This window comes from Schistocerca serialis, chromosome 8, assembly GCF_023864345.2.
Source record: "Schistocerca serialis cubense isolate TAMUIC-IGC-003099 chromosome 8, iqSchSeri2.2, whole genome shotgun sequence".
Taxonomy (NCBI): domain Eukaryota; kingdom Metazoa; phylum Arthropoda; class Insecta; order Orthoptera; family Acrididae; genus Schistocerca; species Schistocerca serialis.
In genome coordinates this window covers 559,814,080-559,830,106 of record NC_064645.1, presented here as the reverse complement: position 1 = coordinate 559,830,106, position 16,027 = coordinate 559,814,080, and the positions used below count along the sequence as shown (strand labels likewise).

General features: G+C 38.5%; 1 protein-coding gene across 2 annotated transcripts in view; it reads left to right on the top strand.

Moving 5' to 3' along the window:
* Positions 1-16,027, top strand: part of LOC126416082 (protein numb) — a 234,531-nt gene that overhangs the window by 214,808 nt on the left and 3,696 nt on the right. The gene's annotated exons all lie outside the window — the stretch shown is intronic.

The following is a 16,027-nucleotide window of genomic DNA, read 5'->3' as shown; positions in this document are numbered from 1 at the left end:
TTTCCACATTTTCAGCTCGTGGGCTTGTTTCCACCCTCTGCATTTATATTGCATTTAAGTTTTGACCAATAATAGCGAGTGTTTGAAATTCGACTGAAAGTTGACTGATAATATTATCGATAATCCCTTCTCACAGAATATCGCTGCGCTTTTGTTGTTAACTCTGTGTATTTGAAACACTGCCAGTGAAAGTCATTGAATGTTCTGTCAGTAATCACATCTCACAGATTATCGCTGATTGCTCTTTAGACTTGAACTGCATGTTGGTGGGAAAGCTTTATTCGTGCTTGCTTTTATTCGGTGTTTGCTATGGTTCTGGTATTTGTGCCATTGTGTCATGAATTCTTGTGTGATTTTGTGTTTTCTTGATGAGTTCAACTAAGAAACATCATCAGTCTTTCAGGGATGCATATTCTGCTGAATTTGGGTGTATTATGTGGTCGTGGAAAAGTAAAACATTTGCATTCTGTTCCGTGTGTTCGTGTGATATAAACATTTCTCATGGAGGAAGAACTGAATTAATAAATCATATTAAATCCATTAAACACATCTCTGATACCAAAATGAAGGATAGCGGTAGGAAAATTGTTTCATTTCTTACCACTTCTTGAGCTGACATTGATGTAATAGGAGCAGAGCTGATCTTGATGTAATAAGAGCAGAATGTTTGTTCACTTCATTTTTAAATGAACATAATATTCTGTTAGCTGCTGCTGATCATGCTGGTGCCCTTTTTAAGAAAATGTTCTCTGGTCCAGAAATGTGGTTGACGTTGTACAAAGAGTTCACATATTTTCATAGAAATGGCTATAGATTCAAGAAATAAACTCACTAGTTGCATGCAATGTGAACTATTAACTTTAGCTACAGGTGGGTGCAATGACAGTGATGCTAAGAAATTTTGAGGAAAAGCAGGAAAAGATAGTTACTTCGGTGCTGTATATCCCGGCCTTGGTGTGTGATTCAACGGGACATAATATTGGGAGTTTGTTAATTTCACAGTTGGAGTATTACAGAATGACAATTGAAAATTGTGTAGCATTCTGTTCAGACAATGCTGCAGTCATGATTGGAATGAGAAATGGGGTTGCTGCTGTTTTAAGGGAAGCACAGCTATATGTCTTTGTGCTCAGTTGCTCATGTCATTTGATTAACTTGGCTGCTGAGAAAGGTGCAAGCAGTTTGCCTGTTAAGACAGATGCACTTTTAGTCAACGTCTTCTATTATTTAGAAGAAAGCTGCGAGGGGAAGGGACTCCTTAAGAAGTTCCAAGAGCTTCATGACAAGGAAACTAGAAGACATTAAAATGTGTCTGCACAAGATGGCTATCTTTAGGAAAGTGTCTGCTGAGACTGGAGCAGCGGGATCCATTAGTTAGGATCTTTAAAGATGAGGTGTGTGTTAGTGCTCAGTGTGTGTCAAGTAGCTTAACATTATTTACAATCCCAAAAGCTGAGCTTGGTGGTTCTAAAGACCATGGAGTGAGGAAGGCTATCGAGTCATCAAAATTGGTGTTGCCTCCAAGAGATTTGCAGCTGCCACAAAATTTGACACTTCTGTTCTGAAGGACATCATCATTCAAACCATTGAAGAAAAACTGTTTGTTTCTCTCTTCAGGCTTAAACAGGGCATACTGTGATTTCCTGTGTACTGTCATTTCTGTATTTGAGAAACTCAATTCTGCACTTCAGAGTGCTTCTCCTCAAATTCATAAACTGTTAGAACTAATGATGAACCTATTACAGCAGCTTCTTTCCAGGTTTGTTAAACCTAAAGTTATGAAGAGTTCCTTGTTACAGGAAGTTAGGTACTATCTTGTTGAGAATCAGAGAGACAATGATCATCTAGTTATTTGCATTCAGACAATGAATTTGGTGAAGAAACTTAATGATAAAGACAAATCAACATTCTTTGCATCTGTCAGGGCTTACTTCTGCTCTGCATGTGATTATATTATAAACAAATTTCCCCTCAGCGATGAAGTACTGAAGCATGCAAAGGTTGCAGAAGTTTCCAAAATTGAGGATGCCAAGTTTTCTACAGTAGAACATCATTGCTGCCAAGGAAGGGAAGTGAGTCAGCTGAGGACACAGTGAATGTGCTTCAGAGCCAGTTTGTCACTCTGCAGGTTGATGACTCTGCTACTGTTGAGAGCGAGAGCTTGACAGATGATACCACATGGGCTCGCTTGATGAGCATTCGTGGAGCTGATGGTGTTCCTAAATATGATAGGTTATCCGGGCTAGTGCTTTCTGTTTTGTCTCTACTGAACAGCAGTGCTGAGAGTGAGCGTGTGTTCAGCTTGGTGAAGAAGAATCGCAATCACTTCAGGTCCTCCATGTTGATTGAAACTCTGGGATCCATTTCTGTTTTGAAAACAAGAAGCAGTAGTCCATGTTACATGAATACAAGGGTGCTTTGAAAAGTTCTCAGAATGAATAGAAAAAAGGTACTTACATCACTGAAACTTTTTTCAGTGATTTGGTAGTCTCCTTGTAGATTAATGCACTTGGTCCAACGATTTTCCAGTGCCTTGGTCCCATCTTGAAAATTAGTTTCCTCCAGGTGTGCACATAGTTGTCAACTCCAGCTATCAATTCTTCATTTGAAGCGAATCTTTGTCAACCTAGAAAAATTTTCAGTTTTGGGAAGATATGGAAGTCTGATAGTGCCATATCAGGTGAATAAGATGGGTGTGGCATCAATTCATACTTCAGTTCATGCAATTTTGCCATGGCGACAGCATGTGTGCGCGGGCACGCATAGTCTTGATGGAAGATGACGTTCTTCCTTGCTAACCTGGCCTGTTTTTGCGTATCTTTTGTTGCAATTTGTGCAGGAGGTTAGCATAGTATTCTCCAGTAATTGTTTGCCCAGTGGGGAGATAATCTACAAACAGAATCCCCTTCGCGTCCCAGGACACTGATGCCATGACCTTTCCCACCGAAGGAATTGTCTTGGCTCTCTTTGGTGGCAGAGAATCAGCGTGTTTCCATTGCGTTGACTGTTGTTTTGTCTCTGGGGTATAGTGGTGCACCCAAGTTTTATCTGTGGTCGCAAACCAGCGCAAAAAATCTTGTTTGTTTCCACTAAAACGGGCCAAACATTGTTCTGGTATGTCCAGTCTCATGCATTTTTGATTCAGTGTCAGGAGCCACGGCATGCATCTTGCAGATAATTTTTTAAATTCTTCAGTTAATCAGTGATATACCCTTTCAGATGACATCTGGCAAGTGTGACCAGTTTCACGTACTTTCAATCAGCAATCCTCCATGACCACTTTGTGCATTTTTGCAATGATTTCTGGAGTAGTGACACATCTTGGCTGACCACTGCGTGGATCGTCGTCTAAGCTCTTCCGACAAAATTTAAATTCATTCGGCCACTTGGCAACAGTTGAATATGAAGGAGCAGAGTCCCCCAGTGTATTCTGGAAGTCGGCACGAATGTCCTTTGCTTTCATACCTTTCTTTGTGAAGTACGTAATCACTGCTTGAATCTCTATTTTTTTCCATCTTCACAAATCACTACATGGAAACAGCAACAGAGCCATGTCACTGCCATAGCACTCTTCCAGGAGCACTGGAACTTGTTTACAGGCAACAGTCCAATGAATATCACGTGAACAACTCGTTGCTCTAGCGCTGACCTCTCATGGTGATCCCGAGAACTTTTCTAACCACCCTCGTAGTTTTCCTTCAGAATTTCTGAAGAAAATGAAGACAGCTACCCACCTTCATCTCTCCTCTGCAACCTGTGATGGAATATAGCCAGTGCTCTGTGAACTTGAGAAAAATATGTAAATAAGTGTAAATAAATGTTCAGTTTAGTAGTTTTGACAGTGTCGTTCATATAGTGCCTTGCAAGACACATGCAGAAGATCTCATTTTTGTATTGTGTGTGAACTGTTCCCAGTGTTAAGTGACAACAAATGAACACTCGTCAGTGTGTACCTTGCGTGAGTACCTAACTTCAGAGTTTGAAAATAATGATCTTAAGGTGTAGCCTACAAGTTGTGTGTTAACATTATTTGTAATCTCTTTCTATATAGTCTTGTCTCGCTATGTTTGAACAACTTGTGAAGCATGCACACGATAAATTTTTGCGATTTGGGATCTTCTGGATTTCTGTTTTTGAAAGTTGGCAGGTACGTAATAGTGCCCTGTTACGCTTCTGCCTTTTTCCAGTTAATCTGTGAGGATTATTCCTTGGGGATCCAAAAGAATTCACCAGCCTTTGTCCATTGTTTTGACTACCATTTTGACTCTGGCATTTAATGATGGTTCCAGGTTTCATCAGCATTCAGAAATTGGCACAAAAACACTGTCAGACATTGTGTTGTCAGATGTACTTTTTGTTGACTGTGAGCAGTCATGGCACCCACCTTGCACGCAGCTTCTTCATAGCCAGTTCTCCATGGAGAATATTATGCACTTGCTCAGTTGAGATGGCTATCTCCTGAATTTTTATTTGGTCGTCTTACATTACTATATTATGGATTTGGTCAGTGGTGTCCTTTGTGGTGCCTCATTTGGAAGGTGGAAGCACACTTCGTCTTTGGTGCATGACCCAACGTGCTTAACTCCATTAATCCAATAGTATATGGTCTCCAATGATGGTGCAGAATCCAGGCGAACTTTATCCAATTCTGTTTTGATTTGTGGCAGTCCAACCCTTCAAATGAAAATGTTTAATAATTGCACAAAACTCTGTTTTCTCTATTTTCAGTCGCAGTCGACATCCTGACCAATCGAAAGTTCAGATAGCTGTCAACAATGAGCTGCGTGCTGTAGGCCTACATTGTTAAAGTTCTTTATATGATCCTTGGAATAATCAAGCCCAATAGAAATGTTTCATTCTTCCATGGAAATTTACCAGACTTATCAAACCACTCTCGTATATATATTTAATGACAATAAAATGCCTGTAGTAAAATAGTCAATTCATTGATATGTGAGTACGCAAGTGTCAGCTGAAGTTGAAATTTTACCAGCTGTTTACTTCAGGTAATAGGTGATAACTTGCTACTCAATATTATGACATGGCTGTTGTAATCTGATGTAGAGATTACTTTGTTAACTTGACTTACTTTGTTTACTTGACGTGAAACACTAATCGTCCGCCGGCCGCGGTGGTCTCGCGGTTCTAGGTGCTCAGTCCGGAACCGCGCGACTGCTACGGTCGCAGGTTCAAATGTTGCTTCGGGCATGGATGTGTGTGATGTCCTTAGGTTAGTTAGGTTTAAGTAGTTCTAAGTTCTAGGGGACTGATGACCACAGCTGTTAAGTCCCATAGTGCTCAGAGCCATTTGAACCATTTGATTTGAACTAATCGTCCTGAGTTTTTAGAGAGTTCTGTCCATTGACAGAATTGTTTTACACACTGAGCCTTTGGTAAGACTCCTTGTCCTAGTTTTATGTTATGAAACACTTTGAAAACTGCAGAATAATTTGTATTTTATTTAGTTTTTATTACCATGAAATGGAATTGTTTTTATTTTACTGAATTGATAGAGCTTTTACCCAGATTTTAACACATACTAAGCATTAATGATTTCTTCAGCTATTTGAGTGACAAGACATGGTATACATTTGAAAATTACTTAAAAGCATCTTTAGTTGTGCTCTATTCATTAAACTACATAATTTGTGTTATTGTATTGAAAGGAAATTTCAGTTGATAAAACTATGAAATAGTGATACTGAATCACTGGCCAGTACGTACTTTTATGAGGCAAGACATGCAAGTAGGTTACAGTACGCTTGTTCGCCCACTGCTTGAATACTGCTCAGCAGTGTGGGATCCGTACCAGATAGGGTTGATAGAAGAGATAGAGAAGATCCAACGGAGAGCAGTGCACTTCGTTACAGGATCATTTGGTAATCGCGAAAGCATTACGGAGACGATAGATAAACTCCAGTGGAAGACTCTGCAGGAGAGACGCTCAGTAGCCCGGTACGGGCTTTTGTTAAAGTTTCGAGAACATACCTTCACCGAAGAGTCAAGCAGTATATTGCTCCCTCCTACGTATATCTCGCGAAGAGACCGTGAGGATAAAATCAGAGAGATTAGAGCCCACACAGATGGCCGCGAGTGTAGAAATGTATAACCCTAAGACGAGAAAAAGTTACAGTTATGTACTAAAAAAGGGAGTGTGCGAGAATTGTAACGTCGAAATAACAAATTTAAGAGAACGAGTTTCAGGTCTACAATTCTTAGTCAACACTTTAAGAACCGAAATCACCACACTCAAGAATGAAAATCGGGAACTACGGTCGAAGAACAAATCATCCGAAGTGGCACCTGACGAAAGGCACAAATCGTCCGAGTGGACAGAAGTGAGACACAAAGGTAGGACTTTAGCTGGAAAAATGAAAACGAACTTTGCAACAGCAGTTACATTTACGGATAAAAACAAATATGGTGTTCTGCAGTCCAGTGATGGAGTTAAAGACAGTGTAAATTATCCAGACCATTCAAAAGACAATGCGTTGAAAACGAATGGTCACTCTGGGAAAAATGTTGATAAACGGGAAACAACAGGTAAAAAGAACAGTGTGCTTTTTCTAACAGATAGCCATGGCAGGAATTTATCAAATATGTTTCCAGAAATAAATCGAGACTTAGCAGTGACCAGTGTTGTTAAACCTGGAGCGGGAACTAAACACGTTTTAGACGCTTGCATTCAAACAAAATCCACGCAAGAAAATGACTTTGTCGTTTGCATAACGGGATCAAATGATGTTGCGAAAAATGAAGCAGTTGTCTGCGTAAAAGTGCTTCAGAACTTTCTAGAAAAAAATAAATCAAGGAATACAGTTGTTGCTACAGTGCCTCATAGGCACGATCTAATCTATAGTACGTGTGTTAATAAAGAAATTCGAAGAACGAATATTAAAATAAAGAAACTGTGCTCTGAATACGCAAATTGTGCTGTGGTCGATATAAGTAAACTTAAGCGTAACCTTCACACCAGACACGGGCGCAACCTAAATTATGAAGGGAGAAAGTTTGTGTGCGATCGTGTCAATGAAATAATTAAAGAAAGACTCACACGGAATAAAACGATCTACGAAAGTAGCGGTTTGAGTAATACCTGGAATGTACGTCATTTTTTAGTATAAAAGTCTGTGAATCGGCAGGTAATAAACCTCCTGTACTTGAACTAGGTGCTAAAAGCGACATTCGAATGAGAGTGTGTTCTCAGACAATAAACAATAAAGATAAATCTGTTACTGTGATGCAAACGAACATTCGCTGCATTAGGAACAAAGTATTACAATTAGAACATTTGTGCAGTATTGAAAACGTTGATGTTGTTTGTATCTCAGAACATTGGCTGACAGACGATCAAGTACAATATTTTGTTCCTCAGGGGTATGCTGTTGGAGACATTATGTGTAGAAGTGAAAGAAAGAATGGAGGTGCCCTAATATTTGTTAAAGATTGTATAATGTTTACTAAAATAGATGTTAGCTCTTACTGTGCAGAACTAGATGGAGAATTTAGCTGTATAAGACTAAACGTAGAGAATACCATAATTGTTAGCTTATATAGATCACCAGGAGGAGATGTAAATACATTTTTCGAAAGATTTGAGCTGCTTATGAGGAAAATACTAAAATCTAACATAAAACTAATTATCTGTGGCGATTTCAACATTGAAATGGCCAACAGTGATGAACATGTTACTAGAACGTTTTTTAATATCTTAAGATCACTAAATTTACAATGTACAAATTACACACCAACACGGGATAAGGCGTGCTTAGATAATATTATAGTAAATTTTTCTAGAGATATGTACGACGTCAGACTTGCCAGTGGAGCCCTAGCTGATCATGAACCATTGATTTTAACATTCTCCTGTGATCAGTTGCCTAAATCAGACAAATCAGTCAGAATCAAGTCTAATGCCACATGGGTAAGAGGGCAGAAAGATGAATATATTAATTTATTTATTGACAGAATATCTTATGTTAACTGGGACTTTGTATACAACACACAACCTGGAAAGGGTGCTGGTGAAATGGTGTTCAACAAATTCCTGGAAATACTCATAGAGTTATGGTACTCCTGCTCACCATTAATCAAAAGTAGCCCTAAACATAAACAGAAAAACAAACAGCTAAAATGGTATACAGATGAGCTAGCTTTCACTAGGGAGGAGGTGCTCAGACTGTACAGAATATATAAAAATTCTTGTAAACAAGGACCTGAGCTAGATAATACTTCTTATAGAGCTTATCTAAAATGTAAAAAAATCTACAAAGACAAACTGTCCTTGGCCAAAAAACAAGCATGTGAACATTACATTGAAAGTGCTCCCAACAAATGTAAAGCAGCATGGGATATCATCAACCAATATAATTCACAAACCCATACACAAGATGCAATGCTGGTCCCAGAAGAAGTAAATAATTACTTCCTAACCTCAGTGAGTGAGCTGAAAAACAAAATCAAGCAAAATGGCACTTGTGCACTAGATCATCTTTGTGCTGTGCCCCATAGTATGTATACTTTCCACTGGAATGTTGTCACCCCAGAGGATATTGTAAAAGCTGTGGCAAGGTTCACCAACTCCAAAAGCATGGACTGTTATTGGTTTTCCAATTATCTAATGAAAAAAATAATACACCTTATCTGTCAACCTCTTTCTTTTATTTTTAATATGTGTTTAGAATCTGGAGTTTTCCCAGATGCACTCAAAACTGCTGAAGTAATACCGGTCTTTAAAAAGGGAGATAAGCATCTGCCCCAAAACTATCTACCAGTTTCTATTGTCCCAATTTTTTCTAAAGTTTTTGAATATGTAATGTACAGTCAACTAAATAACTATTTTGATAAGCATGATCTCCTCTCCAACAGACAATTTCCATATCAGCATGGTAAAAACACCACTACTGCTGTCACTGAAGTTGTTAACCAGGTGTTAACTGCATTCGAAAATAAGGATCTAGTGTCAGTCGTACTGTGCGATCTTAGCAAAGCCTTCGACTGCATACCATCTAACACCCTACTTGCAAAACTGGAATTTTATGGCATACACAAACCATCTTTGGATGTAATCGAATCATACTTAAGTAACAGGAGACAGTATGTATCAATTAAAAATAGATGCTCCTCACTGAAGGAAGTTCGGAGTGGAGTGCCTCAGGGCTCGGTCCTAGGTCCTTTTCTGTTTATCATTGCAATTAGTGACTTACCTTACCATGTAGGAGCAAATTCAGTTGTGTGTTATGCAGATGATACACCGTTGCTCAATACACACCATGACACAACAGAACTGCATCAGGCAACACAGGAAAAACTAGAACTAGTAATGGATTGGTTTTCTTCTAATGAACTCCTGTGTAATCCTGATAAAACACAAGAGCTAATTCTGGGTTTAACTACAGCTGTTGAAAGCAAATCAATAAAATTATTAGGATTCCACATTGACTCAAAATTAAACTGGGAGGAACACATTAGCCATATCTGCAAGAGAATAGCAAGAGTGTGTTACCTCATCTGGAGACTGACAGATATAGTCACTGATGAGTATCTAAAGGTGGTATATTTTGGCCTCTTTCAGTCACACATTTCCTACGGCATATTGTTATGGGGACATTCTTGCTTTGTCAGTGAAATTCTGAAAATTCAAAAAAAAGTAATCAGAATAATAAGCAAAGCTAAGCCCAAGGAACACTGCCATCCCCTCTTTATCAAGCACATGATATTAACTGTGGTGAATCTATACATCTACACAGCCCTGCTTTATGTCAAAAGCAACTTAAATGAGTTCGAGACCAGAGAGAACGTACATCCCCACAACACCAGAGGCAAACTGGACTTTGACATACCAAGACACAGACTCACAAAGACTGCAAACTCACACAAAATAATGAGTTTAAAACTCTTCAATAAACTTCCAGCATCTGCTCGGTCACTGACCAATAATATTTTCAAACGTAAGGTTTATGACTGGCTTCTCAAACACCCATTTTATAAGATAACAGAATATTTTGAAATAAGCATTGACATTAGTATATAAGAATATTCCTAAAAGAAAAGGAATTAAATTGTAAAAACTTTACTGTAAAGTTGTTGTTAATTGTATATTTAATGTTCAGACCTATTCCGCTGTAAGTGGTCAATGGTGAATAAACTGAACACAAACAGTCCTTCTTTCCACAAACAATACGAGACTGGAATAGAAGGGAGAACCAATAGAAGTACTCAGGGTACCCTCCGCCACACACCGTCGGGTGAATTGCGGAGTATGGATGTAGATGTAGATGTACTATTTCAGATGAACATTGTCATCACAAATGTGCCAGTGTGACATGATTTACCACTGTGGTCATGTGTAAACAAAGAGATTCGACACTACAATTCCGAGCTAAAGATAACTGTGTGATAAATTTAGCCATGTACATTTGATAGACTTAAGTAAGATGGGTCGTGATGAACACACAAAACACAGATTCCACTTAAACAGGAAAGGGAAGGCCAAGCTAGTTTCCCACATAAGCAAACTGTGTGAGAAAGACAGTGTGGAGAAAGCTCCAATTGCTCTGGGCTACAACCATGAGACTTTTTTAGAATAGAGGACGACAATAATAGTTTTCAGGGATGTATTTTGGATATGACTGAGTCATGTTCAAGCAAAGAAAAGCCAGGCTGTGAAATAAGTGATCAGTCATTGTAGGACAGTTCTAAAAAACCAGTGTATGCAAAATGTCGTAAAAAGTGTAACTCAAACTTTTGTATCCCGACTGGAAGGTGGCGTGTGGGTCTGCTCCTGAAAACTGAAAGGTTGGTCGAATGAAGTAAGCGAGTAGGTGAGGTAGAACACTTGGCGCTACAGTGTGAACTAAAATCGCCTTTACTTAACTTTGCATACAAGTAGTGGTTTGCCCACTGTGAAATAGAAACAATGTTGCTAGGTCGTCTCCTAGGAATCAAATGGGTAGAATCTGCAGCAGCACTCGTAGAGATGAACAGCGCCTGCTAGAAGGCACTGTCATCGGTGTCTCGTAGTTCCAACTTATGAACTTGCACCTACGCCATGGCATCGTTGCTATCAATACCACACAAACAATTTTGATTCGTGCAAGATAGTAAATAAACAAGAAGGGATAACACCCTTAAAGGTAATGCACGTAAATGAGCAATATCTCGGAAACAAACTAGACATACTACAAATATTCATAGAGGAACACTTGTCACATGTACTAGTAATGACAGAACATGGTCTAAAATGCAGTGAAATAATATATTATAGATTAGAAGGTTACGTACTAGCAAATAGTTATTGTAGGCAAAACCATAAAGGTGGTGGTGCGGCAGTTTATGTTAATAAGGATATAGAAGGTAAAAAAAAATTTCCTTTCTTGAACACCACACCAAAGAAGGATCAATTGAAATGGCAGGTATTGTACTCCACAGTAACGATCTTAAGTTACCAAAGCATAAAGTGATTGGCGTATATAGGCCACCAAATGCTGATATAATGCTGTTAATGGATAAATTTAGTAGTGTTGTTGGTCAGGCCAGTTCTAATGACCTTACCATATTAGGTGGGTTTAATATAGATGCAAACTCAAATAGTATAGTAAACTGGAAACTTAGTGATGTACTGACCTAATACAATCTTGTAAATATAGTGAACTCTGCCACCAGAGTAACAGACACATGTTCCACTAGAGTAGATTAGGCCATAATCAACAAAGATGTTATAGATAAGGTAAATTACACTAACTTAGGTTTTCTTTATTCTGACCAATTGTGTAAGGCAATAGAATACATAAATTCATTCGTGCCTAAAATAACAAAAATTGTGCTACAGAAATGAATGCTGAATACCTCTTAAAGACAAACTAGCAAATGAGAAATGGGATTCTGTGTACCAGGTAAAAGGGTAGGATGAGAAATGGAATGAATTCTACTCAACCCTACTGCATCATTATGAATATAGTTGTCCTTCAGAGAAATTCAGAAGGTAGTTAAACACTGTCAAAATGGAAGTCATCCTAGACAAAAACTCCCACCAAATCTGATTAGGCTCAGGCAGCAAGTACATGATCTAAACCAGCTTTATAAAGCTACTACTATGCAGGTTTTCAAGGAAAAATAGAATAGGGCCAAGCAAACTTTTAAAACTGAAATTGTTAACCTAAGGAGACAGATTAACAGCAAAACAATAGAACAGTTTGACAACATAACCAAAGTATCTTGGAAGCTGATTGACAAATACCGGAAAGGTCCCAACAAGAACATGGAACCACTCGGCGTAAGACATGATGGTAACATTATAAAAAACACAGATACTGTATGTAATATTTTTAATAACTACTACATTTCTGGCAAACAATCAACCCATATTATAGATTCACAGGTAGAGACCGGATGCCATCTGACCTAGGGTACCGAATTTGAATTTGTGGAAGTGAATGAGCAGGAGGTTCGCAGGGCAATGTACATGCTAAAGAAAAAATTTTCATCTGGATGGGATGGCGTATCCAGTGCTATTATTAAAGTGTGCTTAAAAGAAATCTTTAAACCTCTTACTCACCTTATTAATTGCAGCACTTGAGAAACCACGTATCCAACGGTTCAAAAAATGAGTGTAGTGAAACCAGTGTATAAAAAGGGAAGTAAGGAAGATGTCACCAACTATAGTCCAATATCATTAATTCTCACTTTTAGTAAGATATTCGAAAGCATTATCCTTTGTCAGCTAAGTGCCTTTTTCACAAAACATAAACTGCTTGTAGATTCGCAACGTGGCTTTAGAAAAGAGCTAAGTACAACACAGCAGCTACGCAGTTCATCCATGAAGTTTACTGTCTGTTGGACTGTAAGATGCAGACTGCAGGTATATTTTTGGACCTGACGAGCATTTGATACGGTAAACCATTGGGTACTTCTTAAAAAGCTTAAATCTTACAGTATTAGGGATCAAGCCATGAATCTTCTAACCACATACCTGCTGAGTTGTAAGCAAGGCACTAAATTGTCATACAAACTAGATAGTAAAATCTTGAACTCCCAGTCCACCAGTGAACCTGTATTACAAGGTGTACCACAGGGCTCAATCCTTGGACCCTTTCCCTTCCTTATATATATTAATGACATTGCACAACCCATTAACTCCCATATTGTAAGCTATGTAGATGACAGGCCAATCTTATTATATGGAAGTGAATCTAATAAGCTAGAATCTCGTGCTACTAGTGTTGGAATAGAAGTAACAAAATACTTCAATGACCAGGGACTCAAGGTGTATGTCACCAAATCTCAACTACTGACATTTAAAACAGGCAGTTCTCACAACAACAATATGAATAGTGTGTGTAATATCTCTGCAACAGAAAATGGTAACTGTAAATTCCTGAGTGTGTACGTTGATGAAAATTCGGGGTGGATATACCACATTAATTATGTATACAGAAAAGTCAGTAGTGCCTTATATTTCCTCAGCCAGCTCGCAAAGATAGTTCCTAGCCAAGCACTGAAATTGGTGTATTATGGGACACTTTACCCCTTTTTCAGTTACGGAATTGAACTCTGGGGCTGTGCAGCTGATGTACATTTAAAAAGACTACTACTACAGAAAAGAGCAATAAGACATATACATGGGATGGGGCATAGAGATTCATGTTGTGAAGTGTTTGTGCAGCACAAATATCTGATATTCTCTGTACATCTTCAAAATAGTTGTATTTTTTATAAGTCAACCAACAGAAGCTATCAAGGGCAGTGATGTACATGATCACAACACTAGAACAAAGTGTAACTATTTCCGTAACAGAACAACGTTAAAAATGACTGACAGAAGTCCATATATAAATGGTTTGATTGGGTATAACGAGCTACCAAACGCTCTAAGGACGTACACAGGAAATGTTTTTAAAACAAAATTAAAATTGTTTCTAATAGAAAAATGTTTATATTCTTTCAACAAATTTTAAGATAGTGATTGTAACATGAGGTATTAGCGTATCAGTTGTAATGTGATAAATGTAAACAATAGACATAACAAGCAACAGCTACAGAATAGAGTGTATTTTATAAGTGTAAATATAACCATAGTGTTAAGTCTGATGTTTGCAAAAGCCATCATTATGATGGCTCCACACAAAGAAAATGTAAATAAATAAATAAATAAATAAATACTGATGATAGGTGTGGTGTTTTTGTATATGTTTGTTGGCAGTACTGATATTTCACCTCCTAAAGGCAAGTACTGGCCAGAGATTCTGTTTCATCATTTTATAGAATGTTGTATTATATTTTATTTATTTTCTTTCAAATACTGAGCTTAAAAAAGAGAGAGACTAGGTACTCGGCAAGAGATATTTTTCTGGATTCATTGCTTTGTTTTGACAATGATAAGTATGTGTGAGACAATTGGGTGCAATATAACATGATATGTTTACCTACTTAGAAGACGCGCTCATTGTAGTTAGACATTCACATAGGTTTGCAAATTGTTTGCACTAAAAGTCGTCCTTTTCATGTCCATTCTTAGTTTAAACTATTTTTGCTCCAGTTATGTTGCATAATAAAAAGATTGACTAAAGGTGTGCGTAGGACACCCCTATTCAGAAGTATCATTGGTTGAACAGAATGCCTCTCATGTATATATTATAACTGCATTTCCTTCTGCCACTTTGCATTGGTGTTTAACCCTTTCTTGGCGAAGGGCATACGTTTATGCTCAGCAGGTGGAACGACGATATTACGGAAAGGATAGATTGCTACTCACCATGTGGAAGAGATGACGAGTCATGACAGATACACAGAGAGACTGCCATACATAGAGCTTTTGGCCAAAAGGCATCCTTTTGCTGTAGAAAACACACGTACGTTCATGTAAGCACAACTCTTGCACATGATCACTGTCTCTGGCCACAGAGACTGGACTCGGCAGGTTGAAACAGTGATTATGTGTGCGTGAGTTGTGCTTGCATGAATGTGTGTGTGTTTTCCACTGTAGTATGAGGTCTTTTCACCAAAAGCTCCATGTATAGCAGCCTTTTGTGTGCCTGTCTGCAACTCAGCATCTCCTATGTGTAGCGAGTAGCAATCTATCATTTTCATGATATTGTAACTATTCCACCCTGGATTTTCCACTTTTTGATTTTCCACTTTTTGATTTTCCACTGCTTGATTTTCCACTGCTTGATTTTACCCAATGGCAAATAGATATGATAATGCTTGTTGTAGCTTGGACAGTAGTCCCACCTGTGGGGAGCCCGGCCGCCTGGTGCAAGTCTTTTTATTTGACACCATTTCGGCAAGTCACGTGTCGGTGAGGATGGAGTGATGGTGAAGACAGCACAATACTCAGTCAATGAGCAGAGAAAAGCTCTGACCCAATCAGGAATCAAACCCGGGTCCCAAGTATGCTCTTGTTTATAAAAGCTCTATAGCTTTTACCTGCCCGTTTCCTTTCTGCTTATCAGTCGATCGAATAGATACAATTTGATTTCCTAATGTACACAAGACAAGCGTTCGCCACCCCCCCCCCCCTCTCTCTCTCTCTCTCTCTCTCTCTCTCTCTCTCTCTCTCTCTCTCTCTCTCTCTCTAGGGGACACTTGTAGTCCCTCAGCAGCACTGAAAGCCACATGGAACAGGTAACAGCACACATGGCCCAGTAACTGTAATTGGACTTCCTAATTTAAAAAGTACGCATGATACAATAGTATATAATGTGAAAGGGTATGTATTAGCCTACCAGTTTCTCAGCAACACTTGCTGCCATGGGGCGCACAGAATGGTGAGAGATTTTGGCGTCTACCATAGGAGCTGTTCACTTTAAAACTTTATATATTGAAACGTGTTTGATATTAATGAGATTTGGTAGTGTAAATCTCAAGTTACAGGATTTGTCAGTCACAAATAAGAAAGCTCATACCATTTTTCTAAACTAATTTTTCCCAGCCAACGATGACATTATAACAGAAAGGATTAGTTTTGACATTCTCTTTCATGGTTATCAAAAACTGCTATCACAGTCGCTGTTCAGTTCAATACTGA